Raw genomic sequence first — 16,419 nt, forward strand, 5'->3', positions numbered from 1 at the left:
ACTTTCGTGCATGCTTGAAACTTGAAACAATCTGCACTTCTCCAGTGGCATATCTTCAGATTTCGAAACTTGTACCAATTTGTAAAATAAATCAATGTCAATAAAAAAATTGCTCAAACATCATTTGTATACACAGTGATTACCATCTCCAATCCATTAGGCACATCTTTTAAATCAATAATCTGTAGGGTTTTTTCAAGATTTACTTCACAAAGTTCTCTTCTATATTTCTTGGTTGCCACCTTTAGAATTTCTTCACAGAAGCTTTCTCTTCATCTATAATACAAAATACATAATTACAATACGTCATATCAAGTGTCATTTAATTTCTAGAGATAAAAGTTATTGCCAAGTTTGTACCTTCTACCAATATATTGGTCTTTACGTCCATGGAATAACAATTGGCAATGTCATCTATCAGACGACATTTCACATTAAACTGAGATGTTTTATTATATTTTTTTAGCAACTTTGCTTAGCCAATATTTCAACTTTGTTGCACAGGTTAGAGAAAGTACGAAAATCATTTATAAATCAATCTCAATTTTGAAAACAAAACTACCTAATCTATACTTACATGAAAAAATCTCTCTCAAGACAGCCACCTTGTAGCACTTCAATATTTGTAAGTCCTGCATCCTAGTCCTCTGTGTCACTAGCACTTTGGTGCCATTGCTAGTGACATTGGCAATTACCTTTTCTAGCTTGGCTCGGACGACTCCTCTAACTTGCTTGTGAGCTACAATAATACATTGGTCTTTACGTCCACAGAGTAACAATTGACAGTAAACATCTCTTTCAAAAACTTATACAATATTGTAAACTTCCAGACTCCAGTTCATTTTTGAGGTAGCATCTCTCTCAAAATCCTATACAATATACAATAGTACAACTCTGTAGACTTCCGTGCCTGGTTGAAACTTGAAACAATCTGCACTTCTCCAGTTGCATATCTTTAGATTTAGGAACCTGTATCAATTTGTAAAATAAATCAATGTCAATTAAAAAAATTGCTCAAACATCATTTGTATACACAACCATTACCATCTCCAATTCCATTAGGCACATCTTTTAGATTAATAATCTACAAGTTTTTTTCAAGATTTACTTCACCAAGTTCTCTTCTATATTTCTTGGTTGCCACCTTTAGAATTTCGTTCAAAGAAGCTTTCTCTCCATCTGTAATACAAAACACATAATTACAATACGTCATGAGAAACATGCAGTAAGTCCAATCTAACCGGAGCTAACAAGTGTCCTAGGTCAAGGAAGTCTGCTCCATTCACCTCTCTAACGAGACTCTTTCCCTGGTAATAGGTTGCAGGTTTGTCACCATCTCCAGTAGAATCACTCCAAAACTGTACACGCCACTTTTATCGGAGAGCATGTGCGTTAAGAAATATTATGGATCGAGATAACCCTACACATGCTTGCAAAATTAGAATAGTGAGCTTCTGTGTGTTTGTACATAAACACCTAAAAGAAGCAATCAGGCAAGCCCTCACACATGGCACGGTTCAACATAACTACTAGAAGCTCTGCTAGTAGATCTTTGGCATGCATGAAATGCTCAACCACTAAGTGATGGGGAGGAGCTGGGAGCACAACGGAAGAAGAATACGCACGCACACACTCACACACAAACCAACATAGCCACACACAGGTTGAAGGGGGAGAGCCAACGTACTGTATGCCCCCTTTCTTTCTTCTCTTATCTTATGCACTAAGGCACAATACACATTGTACTTAGTGTTAGTGGCTCACACAAGTGTATAGCTGTACACTTAGGGTTAGCGACAGTTAGTGATGGGCGGTCATGTGGCCGACCGCACATACTCACACACAAACCAACATAGCCACACACAGGTTGAAGGGGGAGAGCCAACGTACTGTATGCCCCCTTTCTTTCTTCTCTTATATCTTATACACTAAGGCACAATACACATTGTACTTAGTATTACTGGCTCACATAAGTGTATAGCTGTACACTCAGGGCTAGTGGCAGTTAGTGATGGGTGGTCGGCCACATGGCCATTAAACCTAACATTCTCCCACTTGATGGACAATGTGGGAGACTATAAAAATGGAAGAGTACCACTCTTCACCCAATGCCCATCAACTTACGACAGTGTTGAAACTGATGGCTGGAGAGACTCTTCGTGAGTGCATCCGTCGCTGTGTTCTCTGATGTAGGAATCTTCACTAAATCAAGGCTCTTGTTTGTCAGGCATTCACGACTGAAGTGATAGCGCACATCAATGTGTTTCGTTCTGGAATGAAACACTAGATTGTTAGCCAAGGCAATAGCACTTTGACTGTCACAATGAAGAACTGGTGTACACTGCTCCAATCCAAGATCTTTCACTAGGCGAGCAAGCCAAATAGCTTCTTTGCATGCTTCACTCAATGCAACATACTCTGCCTCTGTGGTAGAAATGGATGTACAATCTTGAAGAACAGATCTCCAAGAAATAGTAGAACCAACAAATGTGTAAATCCAACCTGTTGTTGATTTACGACTGTCAACACAGCCTACATAGTCACTGTCTACAAATCCCTGAATGGATGACTCTCCATGACCATAGCATAACTGTCTATCTGTAGTGCCACTCAAGTATCTGAGAATCGACTTGACAACATCCCAATGCTTTTTACCAGGGTTAGACATAAATCTGCTGACAACTCCCACTGCATGTGCAATGTCAGGTCTTGTAGCCACCATGGCATACATGAGACTACCACAAGCTGAAGCATAAGGAATTTTAGCCATCGCAGCTTTTTCCTTAGCAAATTTGGGACAATCGTTCTTGCTAAGTTTCAAATATGCAGTCAATAGAGTACTCAAGGTCTTCCCCTTCTGCATGTTGAAACGATCAAGAACCTTGTGTACATATTCTTTTTGAGAAAGGTACAATAACCTCTTCTTACGATCATGAGTAATGCGCATACCCAAAATATGATTGGCTTCACCCAAATCTTTCATGTCGAATTAAATTTTCAGCTTGGTTTTCAAGTCATCAATGTCCTTCTTAGAAGGACCAGCAATAAGCATGTCATCTACATAAAGGATAAGCATAATAATCTGTCCATTTGGTTGTCTTTTCATGTAAAGACATGGATCCTCATTACTGCTCTTATAGCCTATGCAACGCATAAATGCATCAAACTTTTGATACCATTGTTTGGACGATTGCTTCAAGCCATAGATATTTTTCAGAAGCTTACATACCAAATGTTCCTTGCCCTTGAGCATAAACCCTTCAGGTTGCTGCATATAGATCTCTTCCTCAAGATCACCATGTAAGAAAGCTGTAATGATATCCATTTGATCAAGCTCCATATCTTCATTGGCAACCAAAGCAAGCAACATTCTTAGTTTCGTCATCTTGACCACTGGAGAAAAGATTTCTAGGAAATCTACACCATATTCTTGCTTGAAACCTTTGGCCACTAAACGAGCTTTGTAGTTCACAATGTTGGATGCAATCTTCTTCTTGTAAACCCCTTTACAAGGCAAAGCTTTCCTACATTTTGGCAATGGAACAAGTTCCCATGTTTTGTTCTTTGCAATACTGGATAGCTCCCTCTTCATAGTGATAGCCGTTTTTCGGCTCTCTGTAATTGCCATAGTAAGTTATCTCACCCTATCAAATCACTCAAACATTGTGGTTACCCTCACCCTTTCACTGTATATAGGTGCGTGTGAGTTAGGGGACTTTTCCCATATCTCCTTACTGAAATAAAAAACCCTCAATTAGCTAGTCATTGGGCTGGTTGAGCCAAAAATATAAAAAATATAAGTATATTATGGCCCATGCGTATGTAAATATTTCTTTGTATGTAGGGCCTAAATAAAAGATTTTTTCATAATTATTTTGGTATTTATTTAAATATTTCTACCTAGGTCGGTGTTATTTATGCTCTGTACATTGCCTCACCATTACCACAATTTTTCTTACCATTTTTCATACTCTTTATTCCATATAGAAATATTTTCATGTAAGCTTCTCTTATATTTGGTGTAACTCCATCCCAACAAAAATCCAAAAAAACTAGTTTTATTTATGTGTATATTTTTTCACTATTGTGATTTTTCCCTTCCTACATCTATTTTGTTTTTTTGCTAAAAAATTAGAACACCAAAAATATTTATCTTTTTATGGTAGCCTCATAATGAGAGAGATTTCTTTTGACCCCTTTATATTTTTTCCACTTATATTATTTATATTTGACTTGTACATATTTTTTTAGACCCCTCAATATTTGATTTTCTTAGTTGTACTATTCACTTATATCATGATCTCAACAATATCTTCAATTATAGACCTACCAAATAAGGTCAAGGGTAGGTGGCATGCATACATGCACTATGGAGGGCTCACTCTTGGAGGTATTCAAAAGAATCATCCAAAGAAGGACCCCACAAGGACTTTGTGCAGTGGAAAAAAACAGTCGATTTTGCTGAATTTTTAAAGTTCACTTGCTCTCCGAATTTGAAAAGGTGATACAAACAAAAGTTGTAGCTCGTGGGCTGAACCTTTGCCTCAAATTTTTTCATATTTTTGAGCTACGAGCTGTGAGCTATGATTTTATTAGTGGACCCCAGTTTTCCCATGCTATGCAGCCACACTCTTTCTTCCACTTTATCATTTTCCTCTTTCACACACACTTCTCCACTCATCATCCCCACCTCTCTCACCACTCCTCTCTGCACCCTACTCACCTTCTCCTCAACCTTGAAGAATAAGAGAAACCATGGTGAACTCATACCTCCCACACACAATTCCATTCCAAAATTGACCACCTAGTCTCATTTTTCCTCCTCCAAATTACCCATATCTATCAAAAAAACCACAAAATTCAGCCTCTTCTCTTAAAAGACAGCATCATGGTGGTTGATTACTCAGCTTCAATTACCTTGTCTCTCAAGGAAGGTCAAGAGTGGAGAAAAAATGTACCGTCAAAGCTAGTGGACCGTCAACAAGCGTCAAAATTGGCCCTACTCAAGACACTTGGAGCATCAACCTTGTAAGAAATCCACCTTTTCTTATCTCTTAAGAGTTTTTCTTCTTTATTTGTATCCTACATGGATACTCCCATTGTAAATATCCAATTCCATTTGTAAATTAATACTAACTCTACTAACACTAACCCACTATGAAAAGTCCTATCACCTCCATTTCTTTCCTCTCTCTTTCCCCACCAACTTCTTGATAATTCCAAGCAAAAGAAACTAAGTAAATTGCTGAAAATCTAACCCAACCATGGTTAGAGGAGTAACCCTAGCCTTCAAAATTGCTATAAAAGGAGGGTGTAGCTAGCACAAAAGAGGGGATCCATAAGCAAGAGCACTATGCTATAGCTTGAGAAGCCAAGCTCAACCTCTCTAGAAGGAGCTCTTGAGTGGAACCTCATTGTCTTATGCATGTGCATGTGTTGTAATAGGGGATTAGCAAGGGAACTCTATGCCATTGTAAGAGAGAGAGAGTGATCATTCAATTGAGAGTAGGAAATCTATCATTTCTCCTACTAGTGTAAGCCCAACATTTGCTGAATCAAGGAGGGTGGATTTGGACTAAGCTTGGATACTTTGTCTCCCTTCCAACGTGAAGTAATGGACAACAATGATGCGTAAGTGTCTTGGTGTTTTTTTGTTAAGTTCTTGATAGCTTGTCTATGGTGTTGTCATCAATCTAGCCATAAATCCCACATACTGTAAGAGGGCGACAGGGTGGAGAGGACTCCCCTGGCCTTAAGACAGTGATTGGGGTGGCTTTTCTTGTGATGTGTTGTGGTGAAATTTACGCAAGCTATGTTGAACAAATACTAATCTCACTTTGATTTGTCATGACAGATTTGTAAGAAGGTATTAATGCAACAAGCACCCCCTCCCCCTTTCTCTCTCTTTCTTAAATATATAGTTGTGTTTGCTTGATCATTGCCGATACGTTTCAAAGCAGCCCGAGCACACTCTCTCTCTCTCTCTCTCTCTCTCTCTCTCTCTCTCTCTCTCTCTCTCTCTCTCTCTCTCTCTCTCTCTCTCTCTCTACGCGTCCTAGTTCGCATCCAAAACTAGGTGGTGCCCCAAATTTATGTAGGGTTAGGTTGCGGGTTTGTGTGTGTTTGTTGTTTTTTCCAACCCCAACCCAATTGAGCAGCATGGGAGCCTAGAAGAGTGCTTGGAGGCCACTCTTCTTGTTGCCCGCCCCAGACCGCCTCAAATTGGTGTCCCCACTGAGGACAGGCTTGTGTATGTTTTGTGAAGGCTCAACCTTTAGCATAATCAAGTAGCTTGCATGAATCACGAGAATTTGTATGATCCCTTCATTCCCATTGTAAGGCAAAAGGTACACATAATTGTTAGTACTAAGTTACAATTTCAGCGAGTAATTCATAGAATTTTAGGTCCTCTTAGGTTGGTAGAGATAAACGCATCAGTAAATCCTTTTATTTTGCCTCTCATTAGGTACGACCTTAGTTTGGACGTTTATATTTTTGTTTTGTTTTAAGAATTAGGTCATGCATAGACCATGGATAATGGCCTAGGAATACAGGTTTTTTCCTTTCATTTCACTCGACACATTAGAGTAAACATTGCAATTAGTAGAAAAATCCATTTTCAACAACGTATGGTATTCATGTTTGGTGCCCAAAGAGTAGGAGAAATTCTCGTATCACCAAACCCTGTCATTCTACCTCTTATTGATTATCATAGGTCATTTGATGTGAATATTTTTATTTTGTTGTAGAATAGATTGCAATTTAGAAAATATTATTGTGTAAATCTTTTAAAGAAAGAAAAAACAAAAACGCGTCACTTTGAAATCAATTCAATGGAGAGCCAACGCCAAATGTCTGGATATCCTCTTTTCTTTGGAGAGCCTGGAGAGGATGCAGAATTATTTCTAGCGAATTTCAAGATGTCTTGCCGTATCAAGAGGATAGTAACTGATCAAGAACGTGTAGAAATGTTTGAGGTGGTCCTTAGGAAAGATGCTAGCACTTGGTTTGACTCTTTGCCTGAGGAAGTTAAAGGGAATTACACAGAAGTTTTGAATTGTTTTAAGAGAGACTTCTTTGATCCCCAAAACACTCAAAAACTATGGCAAGACATTGTTTCTCATAAGCAAAAAGACTTAGATGACTACTACTTATACAAGCAAGAGTTTCTACGTCTTTGGGCTCTATGGATACGAAATGTTGCTAACCCTGGTGATGGTGCAGAATTTTTAAAGAAGGAGAGGTTCATAGCCGGACTCTTTCCTGACCTTAAGGTAAAAGTTGAGGCGGGTGCACCTGCTACTTTTGATGCAGCTGAAACTAGGGCTGCTGAGAAATATAGAAAACTCAAGTGCTTAAGGGGGAAGTGATTGAGAAGTTAAATGAATCTTTAAGCAGCTTGTCAATTCACCTTGCACAAGCTGTAGGTCCAAAGGGACAAGCAAAGAAGTCTGAAGAGCGAGACCCACGACCTAGGAGAGTCTTGCAATGTTGGAATTGCGGTGAGTCTGGACATGGGATGTATAATTGTCCTTGTCCCCGTGGGGAGCCAAGGAGACCTAACTTGAATTACCCAGTGATGAATGCAGGTGAAGGAACTAGTCAGCAACCACGGCTTATACAAAGGCCAAATGGAGCAAGACCACCTCCACAAGGAGTGGAAGGAGTTCCACCTTTGCCAGACCCAAACGTGCATGTGGTAGAGGTGACAAATTCAAGAGAGGTTGACATGGAAGAAAATGGCATTAAGCGTGGCCGAGGGAAAGGTAAGGAGAAAGAAGGAGTTACATCACAAAGTGACCATGGACGAGAAAAGAAGGCAAAGGAGACCAAGGAAGCTAAGAGGACTCGACGTCGTATCAACCTCCAAGACTTTCCTCTTGGACATGGAATGGCTCCATACAACCTGTTGGAAGACATGAGAGGTAAGGGTCCTGATATCTCATGGCCTCAATTTCTTGCATTATGTCCACAAGTTAGGAGGGATTTAACAAGGGCAGTTAGCACTAGGAGAAAGGTAAAAGAGAGTGTGCCTGTTGTAAAAATTGCACAAGCTGAAATGAATGAGGACATTACACATGTGTTAGATTGTTACATAAAAGGGAGATTGGTTAGGAAAGGTCTAGTGGATGGGGGTGCACAAATTTGCATCATGACAGAGGGACTCATGCAAAAACTAGGCATGCACATCCATGAGACACCTGAAATTAAGGTCAAGATGGCAAACAATAGCAAGGCTAGGTACGTAGGCATTTGTAAAAATGTTTTTGTGGAGGCCTTTGGCATTAAGAAGGCAGTGGATTTCTATGTCATGTCTACCAAAGGAAATGGTTACCCATTTATCTTAGGGAGACCATGGCTAATGAAAATGCGAGCTTTGCAAGATTGGGAGAGTGGAAAGATAATTTGCAGGAACGACAATCATAAGAAGGTTGTCTTTGACATGAAGGAGCAACGCCAAGAGGAGCTCCATGAAGAATCATCTCAAAGTGAGACGGAAGAAGGTTGGACTGATAACACTTCAGAAGAAGAAAGTAGCGGCAGCATTACTGAAGAGGAGTCTTCCATCGAAGTCATGGGGGTAAGGTTTAAGCCAACCAACCAAGAGACCTCTTGTCAAGGTTTGGAGGAGGTAGGTTCCCAAGAGAACCAAAAAGTGGAAGATGAAAGAATGCTAGAAGACTACACCGATGTGCGTGGAGTAGATGCTGTTCAACACAAAATTGAGTTGAAGCCAGAGGCCACGCCTAAGGCTCAGAAGCTACGAAGGCTAGGAGTCATCAAGGAGCAGGCTTTACTCAAGGAGGTAAGAAAGCTTCTAGCAGCAGGTTTCATTTATCCAGTGGAGAATTCAGAGTGGGTCTCTCCCGTTGTTGTCACTCCTAAGAAAAACGGAAAGTGGAGGGTGTGTGTGGATTACCGTCCACTCAATGAGGCAACAAAAAGAGATCACTTTCCCCTCCCGTTTCAAGATGAGATACTAAATGAGGTAGCTGGTCATGAGAATTACACTATGTGTGATGGCTACTCAGGGTACTTTCAAATAGGTATCGCATTGGAAGATCAATTGAAAACAACCTTTATCACTCCTTGGGGTTGTTATGCTTTTAGAGTCATGCCATTTGGTCTGACAAATGCTCCTGCAACATTCCAACGTTTCATGAACATGGTGTTTCAAGCATTCTTTGGAAAGTCAATTAGGGTGTTCACTGATGATTTCTGCATTTATAGCTCAAAATTATTGCATCTACAAAGGGTAGAAGAAGGTTTAAAGAAGCTCTACGACATGGGAGGTCAACTCAACCCCGACAAGTGCCACATAGGTGAGGATGAAGTGATCTTGCTCGGTCACAAGGTTTCCTATAAAGGCATTGAGGTGGATCCTTCAAAGGCAAAGGCTCTTATTGAGCTCCCATCACCGAAGAGTCTTAAGGAGGTCATCTCTTTCATTCAGAAGGTGAAGTATATGTCACGCTTCATTCACTTAGCCTCGGAGTTGCTTCATCCTTTGCAAAAGTTGACACAACAAGTAGAATTTGCATGGTCTGATGAGCTCGAAGCGTATTTTTGTAACATTAAAGTCATTTTGTCAGAGCTACCAACACTCATGCCTCCTTGTTGGGAGTACACATTCTTTGTTAGCTCTAGTGTTGGAAGGGAAACAATTGGTGCTGTGTTGCTACAACAAGATCTCCACAGTACAAAGATGCGACTCATCTACTTTGCTAGTAGGGTCATGAATGCTTTGGAGAGAGACTACACAGAAGCAGAACTCATGATGCTTTCTCTCATGTTTGCGGTGAGAAAGTTTAGATCCTACCTGCTACCAAAACCTTTTGTAATTCTCACTGCAAAAAATTTGTTCCCTTGGGTGTCATCTCAAATGAATCTTAGTACTAGGATCTCAAAGTGGATAATGGAGTTGCAAGAGTTCCAATACTCTTTCAAGGTAGAAGATAGTGTGCGTGCACAATTGGCGGGGATTCTCACTTATAGGGTACATGAGAAGGAAATTAAGGTGCCTCAAGTAAAGACCCTACCATTGCCACCACCAAAAAGTATTCCCAATGCTTTTACCTTGTTCTTTGATGGAGCTTTTTGACGAGCCACAGGAAGAGCAGGGGGAGGGCTAGTGTTGCCTAACCCAAGTGGAGAGGTGGTCATGAAAGAGAAGGTCAATCTACTAGGTTCAACTAGCAACAATGAAGCAGAATACGACACACTACTTCATGGTTTGAAGATGTGCATTGGCCAAGGGATAAAACGTCTCATGGTAAAGGGAGATGCACTTCTCATTGTTAAACAGATTTTAGGCATTTGGGCATGCAAGAATGAAAGCTTAAGGACAAAAGTTCATGCCATTCGTAGGATGTTTAATCAGTTTGAAGAAGTGCAACTATATCATATTCCGAGGAAACAAAATGAAGATGCCGATTTACTTGCACAACAAGCAGTTACATGTGTTGAGAGAGAAGTGCAGGTCATCATGGTGGCAGCAGCTGTCAAGCAACCGAGATACCAGGGATTGGAGTCATTGGCTCCCATTATTGGTTACATTTTGGAGGGTGAGTTTCCACAAGACTTCACGAAGGCTCAGAAGAGGAGACTCATGAAGAAGGTAAGTTTCTATCTCTTCCTAGAAGGCTCCCTCTATCAAAGAGGGAAGGATCAAGTGTGCAGACGAGTACCAACTATCGAGGAAATTCCAGCCATTCTAAAAGGTTTGCATGAAGAGGCATGTGGTGGTCATTTTTTCCAAGAATTAACTGTGAAGAAGATTTTACTTGCGGGGTATGTTTGGCCAAGTCTGCATGTGGATGTCCAACATTGGTGTAAAAGTTGTCACGATTGTCAGGTAAATGGGAATAGAAGATTGATTTATGGTCCAAGGCAAATCGTGCTTGCAAATGGATCCTTTGAAAAGTGGGGCATTGATGCTATGGATCCTCTGCCTAGGACAAAAATGGTAAACTCTACATTCTAGTGGCTGTAGACTATATGACTAGGTGGGTGGAAGCACAAAGTATGGCAAAGGTAAATGAGAGAACAGTGAGCAAATTCGTCTACACTCACATTTGTTGTAGATTTGTCACACCTTTGGAGATTGTTTCTGATAATGGTCCAGGGTTTAGGAAGGGCTTGCTCACAGAAGTTTGTGAAGAGCTTCACATTCTACATCGTCATAGCACACCATACTACCCACAGTCAAATGGTTTGGTGGAGAAGGCTAATGGTGTCATTGCAGGAATCATTAGAAAGATGGTGCAAAACAAGACAAAATTATGGGATGACTTCTTGGATGGTGCCTTGTGGGCATATCGAACCACATATAGGGAAGCCACGGAGTTCACACCATTTCACTTGGTCTATGGTCAAGAGGCTTTACAGCCAATTGAGCTAAAAATTCCAACAATGCGACTTCATGGCAAATCAGCACAAGATGATCAAGAAGCATGGATGGATCGACTTCTTACCTTAGCTGAGCTTGAGTGGAAAAGAGAAGCAGCATACGAGTGCTATAAGAGGAAAGCCACACAGACAAAGGAGAAGCTTGACAAGAAACTGAAGGACAAAGGCATCAATGAAGGAGATCTTGTGCTAAGGTATGACAATCGACTCGATAATCGTTTTGATGCCACATTTGAAACAAGATGGCAGGGGCCATACATAGTCAAGAAGGCTTTCAATTCAAGTTACTATCAACTTATGGACTTGAATGGGAAAGAGCACTCCAGGAAGGTAAACGGCTATCGCTTGAAGCCTTACTTGAGTCGCCTTCTACCAAAGGATCTACTAGAGCAAAAGGCAACTATCCCATGTAAGTAGTGTAACACAAACCAAAATTCCAAGGGGCCAAACAATGAAGACCTTGTCAAGGACTCTGAAGAACTCTCTTTGGAAAAGATTCTTTATGATGGTACATGAATATACCATCATCCTGGGGGAGGGCTAATGATAACCGTTTTTCGGCTCTCTGTAATTGCCATAGTGAGTTATCTCACCCTATTAAATCACTCAAACACTGTGGTTACCCTCACCCTTTCACTGTATATAGGTGCGTGTGAGTTAGGGGACTTTTCCCATATCTCCTTACTGAAATAAAAAACCTTCAATTAGCTAGTCATTGGGCTAGTTGAGCCAAAAATATAAAAAATATAAGTATATTATGGCCCATGCGTATGTAAATATTTCTTTGTATATAGGGCCTAAATAAAAGATTTTTTCATAATTATTTTGGTATTTATTTAAATATTTCTACCTAGGTGGGTATTATTTATGCTCTGTACATTGCCTCACCATTACCACAATTTTTCTTACCATTTTTTATACTCTTTATTCCATATAGAAATATTTTCTTGTAAGCTTCTCTTATATTTGGTGTAACTCCATCCCAACAAAACTCCAAAAAAACTAGTTTTATTTATGTGTATATTTTTTCACTATTGTGATTTTTCCCTTCCTAGATCTATTTTGTTTTTTTTCTAAAAAATTAGAACACCAAAAATATTTATCTTTTTATGATAGCCTCATAATGAGAGAGATTTCTTTTGATCCCTTTATATTTTTTCTACTTATATTATTTATATTTGACATGTACATATTTTTTTAGACCCCTCAATATTTGATTTTCTTAGTTGTACTATTCACTTATATCATGATCTCAACAATATCTTCAATTATAGACCTACCAAATAAGGTCAAGGGTAGGTGGCATGGATACATGCACTATGGACAGCTCACTCTTGGAGGTATTCAAAAGAATCATCCAAAGAAGGACCCCACAAGGACTTTGTGCAGTGGAAAAAAACAGTCGGTTTTGCTGAATTTTTAAAGTTCACTTGCTCTCCGAATTTGAAAAGGTGATACAAACAAAAGTTGTAGCTCGTGGGCTGAACTTTTGCCTCAAATTTTTTCATATTTTTGAGCTACGAGCTGTGAGCTATGATTTTATTAGTGGACCCCAGTTTTCCCATGCTATGCAGCCACACTCTTTCTTCCACTTTATCATTTTCCTCTTTCACACACACTTCTCCACTCATCATCCCCACCTCTCTCACCACTCCTCTCTGCACCCTACTCACCTTCTCCTCAACCTTGAAGAATAAGAGAAACCATGGTGAACTCATACCTCCCACACACAATTCCATTCCAAAATTGACCACCTAGTCTCATTTTTCCTCCTCCAAATTACCCATATCTATCAAAAAAACCACAAAATTCAGCCTCTTCTTTTAAAAGACAGCATCATGGTGGTTGATTACTCAGCTTCAATTACCTTGTCTCTCAAGGAAGGTTAAGAGTGGAGAAAAAATGTACCGTCAAAGCTAGTGGACCGTCAACAAGCGTCAAAATTGGCCCTACTCAAGACACTTGGAGCATCAACCTTGTAAGAAATCCACCTTTTCTTACATCTTAAGAGTTTTTCTTCCTTATTTGTATCCTACATGGATACTCCCATTGTAAATATCCAATTCCATTTGTAAATTAATACTAACTCTACTAACACTAACCCACTATGAAAAGTCCTATCACTTCCATTTCTCTCCTCTCTCTTTCCCCACCAACTTCTTGATAATTCCAACGAAAAGAAATTAGGTAAATTGCTGAAAATCTAACCCAACCATGGTTAGAGGAGTAACCCTAGCCTTCAAAATTGCTATAAAAGGAGTGTGTAGCTAGCACAAAAGAGGGGAGCCATAAGCAAGAGCACTATGCTATAGCTTGAGAAGCCAAGCTCAACCTCTCTAGAAGGAGCTCTTGAGTGGAACCTCATTGTCTTATGCATGTGCATGTGTTGTAATAGGGGATTAGCAAGGGAACTCTATGCCATTGTAAGAGAGAGAGAGTGATCATTCAATTGAGAGTAGGAAATCTATCATTTCTCCTACTAGTGTAAGCCCAACATTTGCTGAATCAAGGAGGGTGGATTTGGACTAAGCTTGGATACTTTGTCTCTCTTCCAACGTGAAGTAATGGACAACAATGATGCATAAGTGTCTTGGTGTTTTTTTGTTAAGTTCTTGATAGCTTGTCTCTGGTGTTGTCATCAATCTAGCCATAAATCCCACATACTGTAAGAGGGCGACAGGGTGGAGAGGACTCCCCTGGCCTTAAGACAGTGATTGGGGTGGCTTTTCTTGTGATGTGTTGTGGTGAAATTTACGCAAGCTATGTTGAACAAATACTAATCTCACTTTGATTTGTCATGACAGATTTGTAAGAAGGTATTAATGCAACAAGCACCCCCTTCCTCTTTCTCTCTCTTTCTTAAATATATAGTTGTGTTTGCTTGATCATTGCCGATACGTTTCAAAGCAGCCCGAGCACTCTCTCTCTCTCTCTCTCTCTCTCTCTCTCTCTCTCTCTCTCTCTCTCTCTCTCTCTCTCTCTCTCTCTCTCTCTCTCTCTCTCTCTCTACGCGTCCTAGTTCGCATCCAAAACTAGGTGGTGCCCCAAATTTGTGTAGGGTTAGGTTGCGGGTTTGTGTGTGTGTTTGTTGTTTTTTCCAACCCCAACCCAATTGAGCAGCATGGGAGCCTAGAAGAGTGCTTGGAGGCCACTTTTCTTGTTGCCCGCCCCAGACCGCCTCAATAGCATGTTCCCACTGAACCTTATCATTGGCTAGCATAGCCTCTTTGTAACAAGAAGGCTCACCACTATCTGTCAGCAACACAAAGTCCACGCCTGGAACAAACCGTTCTTGCGCATGGGAGACCTTTTGAGATCTCCTTGGCTGCTCAGAGCTTGTACTAGCCCGTGTAGTAACTGGCTCTGGATCTATCTGTACAGGAGGTGATACATCGAAAAACATCACTAAGACAACTTATGTCCTGACCATAACTCCAAAGGTACACGAAACTGTAATGAAGCATGTGGTGATCTATTGATCAAATACACAACAGTGTATAATGCTTCAGTCCAAAACGCTTGCGGTAAATTAGCCTATGATAGCAAAGACATAATCCTCTCTTGGATGGTCCTATTCATTTGTTCGACAACACCATTTTGTCCAGGGGTATAAAGAGTTGTAAACTCGCACTTAATTCCCCTACTTGAACAGAAGTCTGCAAACTCTTTAGAGACATATTCTCCACCATTGTCTGATCGTAAAGCTTTCAACTTATGTTCAGACTGAGATAAGAACTTTTTGAAACAAGAAAAAGTCTCATCTTTAGACTTCATGGCATAAACCCAAACATGTCGTGTTACATCGTCAATGAATGTAACATAATAAAACGCACCACCATGGGATTTAGAAGGCATAGGCCCATATAAATCACTATGCACAAGCTCTAAGGGCTTTCTTTCTTTGTCAAAAGACTGTGTACGATGTGCTCGTGTTTGCTTACCATATTGACAGTGTTCACAAAAGGGAAAATCAGAAAATGATAAAAACGGTAAGTAGCCCAAATGAGAAAGAGTTTCCATTTCCTTCTTTGACATATGACCTAACCCGCTGTGCCACAAAGCAACAGTTGGCAGCTCGGTTACAGAAAGGACACTGTTCTTGTTAGATACATAAAGAAGACAAAGTGTACCAACTTTAGAACCATGAGCTAAAATAAGATGACCTTTCGCAATACGCCAAAACTGCTGATGAAAAGTGACTTTGTAACCCAAGTCATCAAGACGTCCAACCGAAATCAAATTTTGTGTCAAAGCTGGAACATGACGCACATTATGTATGGTAAACCTCACCCCATTTTTCATAACCATAGCAATATCACCTATGCCCACAATGTCACAAGAGTAGCTGTCACCTAGCATAACAGTGCCAATGGTTTCCTCATATGTAGTAAACCAATGCCTATGAGGTGTGACATGCAACGAAGCGCCCGAATCAAGAATCCATGTATGGGACACTTCACCACTAACAAGTAGCTCTGCTAGCATAGAACTCTGCAAAGATAAAGTTTCTTGTGCATCATAAAATACATCATTATTTTCAGTCAACATATTGATGCCTTGTGCATCACAATCATCTTGCACTATGTTCAATTCTTCAATCTTAACCGAACTCTTTGGTTTCTCCTCTTTATCATCATTGTCTTTGTCTTTGCCTTTACCTTTGTCACGCTTCCAAGCATAACAATCCTTCTTTATGTGACCAAACTTATCACAATAATGGCATTGAACATTGCGACGACCAGGAGACTTTGATCTACCCTTTGAAGCATCTCTATTGCCCTCTTTCTTGGATTCACGATTCCAAGAACGACCTTTACGTTGTTTTTCATCCTTTTGCACATAATGAGCTTTGCCATGATACGAGCTATCCATAGCCTTGCGGTGCATTTCCTCTGACAAAAGAGAACTAGTGACATCAATGTACACTAGCGTACCATTAGGAGCAGAGTTACTGACAACTGTGCAAAAGATATCCCATGAGGGTGGCAACGAACAAAGTAAGAAGATTAC

The 16,419-nt window shown here is 40.1% G+C and overlaps 1 long non-coding RNA gene across 1 annotated transcript in view; it reads right to left on the reverse strand.

Annotated features, from left to right (window-relative positions):
* Positions 1-597: 597 nt before the first annotated feature.
* LOC147444448 (uncharacterized) overlaps positions 598-16,419 on the reverse strand; it is a 39,643-nt gene continuing 23,821 nt past the window's right edge. Inside the window, exon 2 of the long non-coding RNA XR_015190119.1 lies at positions 598-969. This is a non-coding gene — a long non-coding RNA (uncharacterized LOC147444448). The remainder of the gene's footprint in view (positions 970-16,419) is intronic.

The sequence above is a fragment of the Adiantum capillus-veneris genome, chromosome 13 (assembly GCF_014529385.1).
Source record: "Adiantum capillus-veneris isolate H3 chromosome 13, ASM1452938v2, whole genome shotgun sequence".
NCBI classification, from domain to species: Eukaryota; Viridiplantae; Streptophyta; class Polypodiopsida; order Polypodiales; family Pteridaceae; genus Adiantum; species Adiantum capillus-veneris.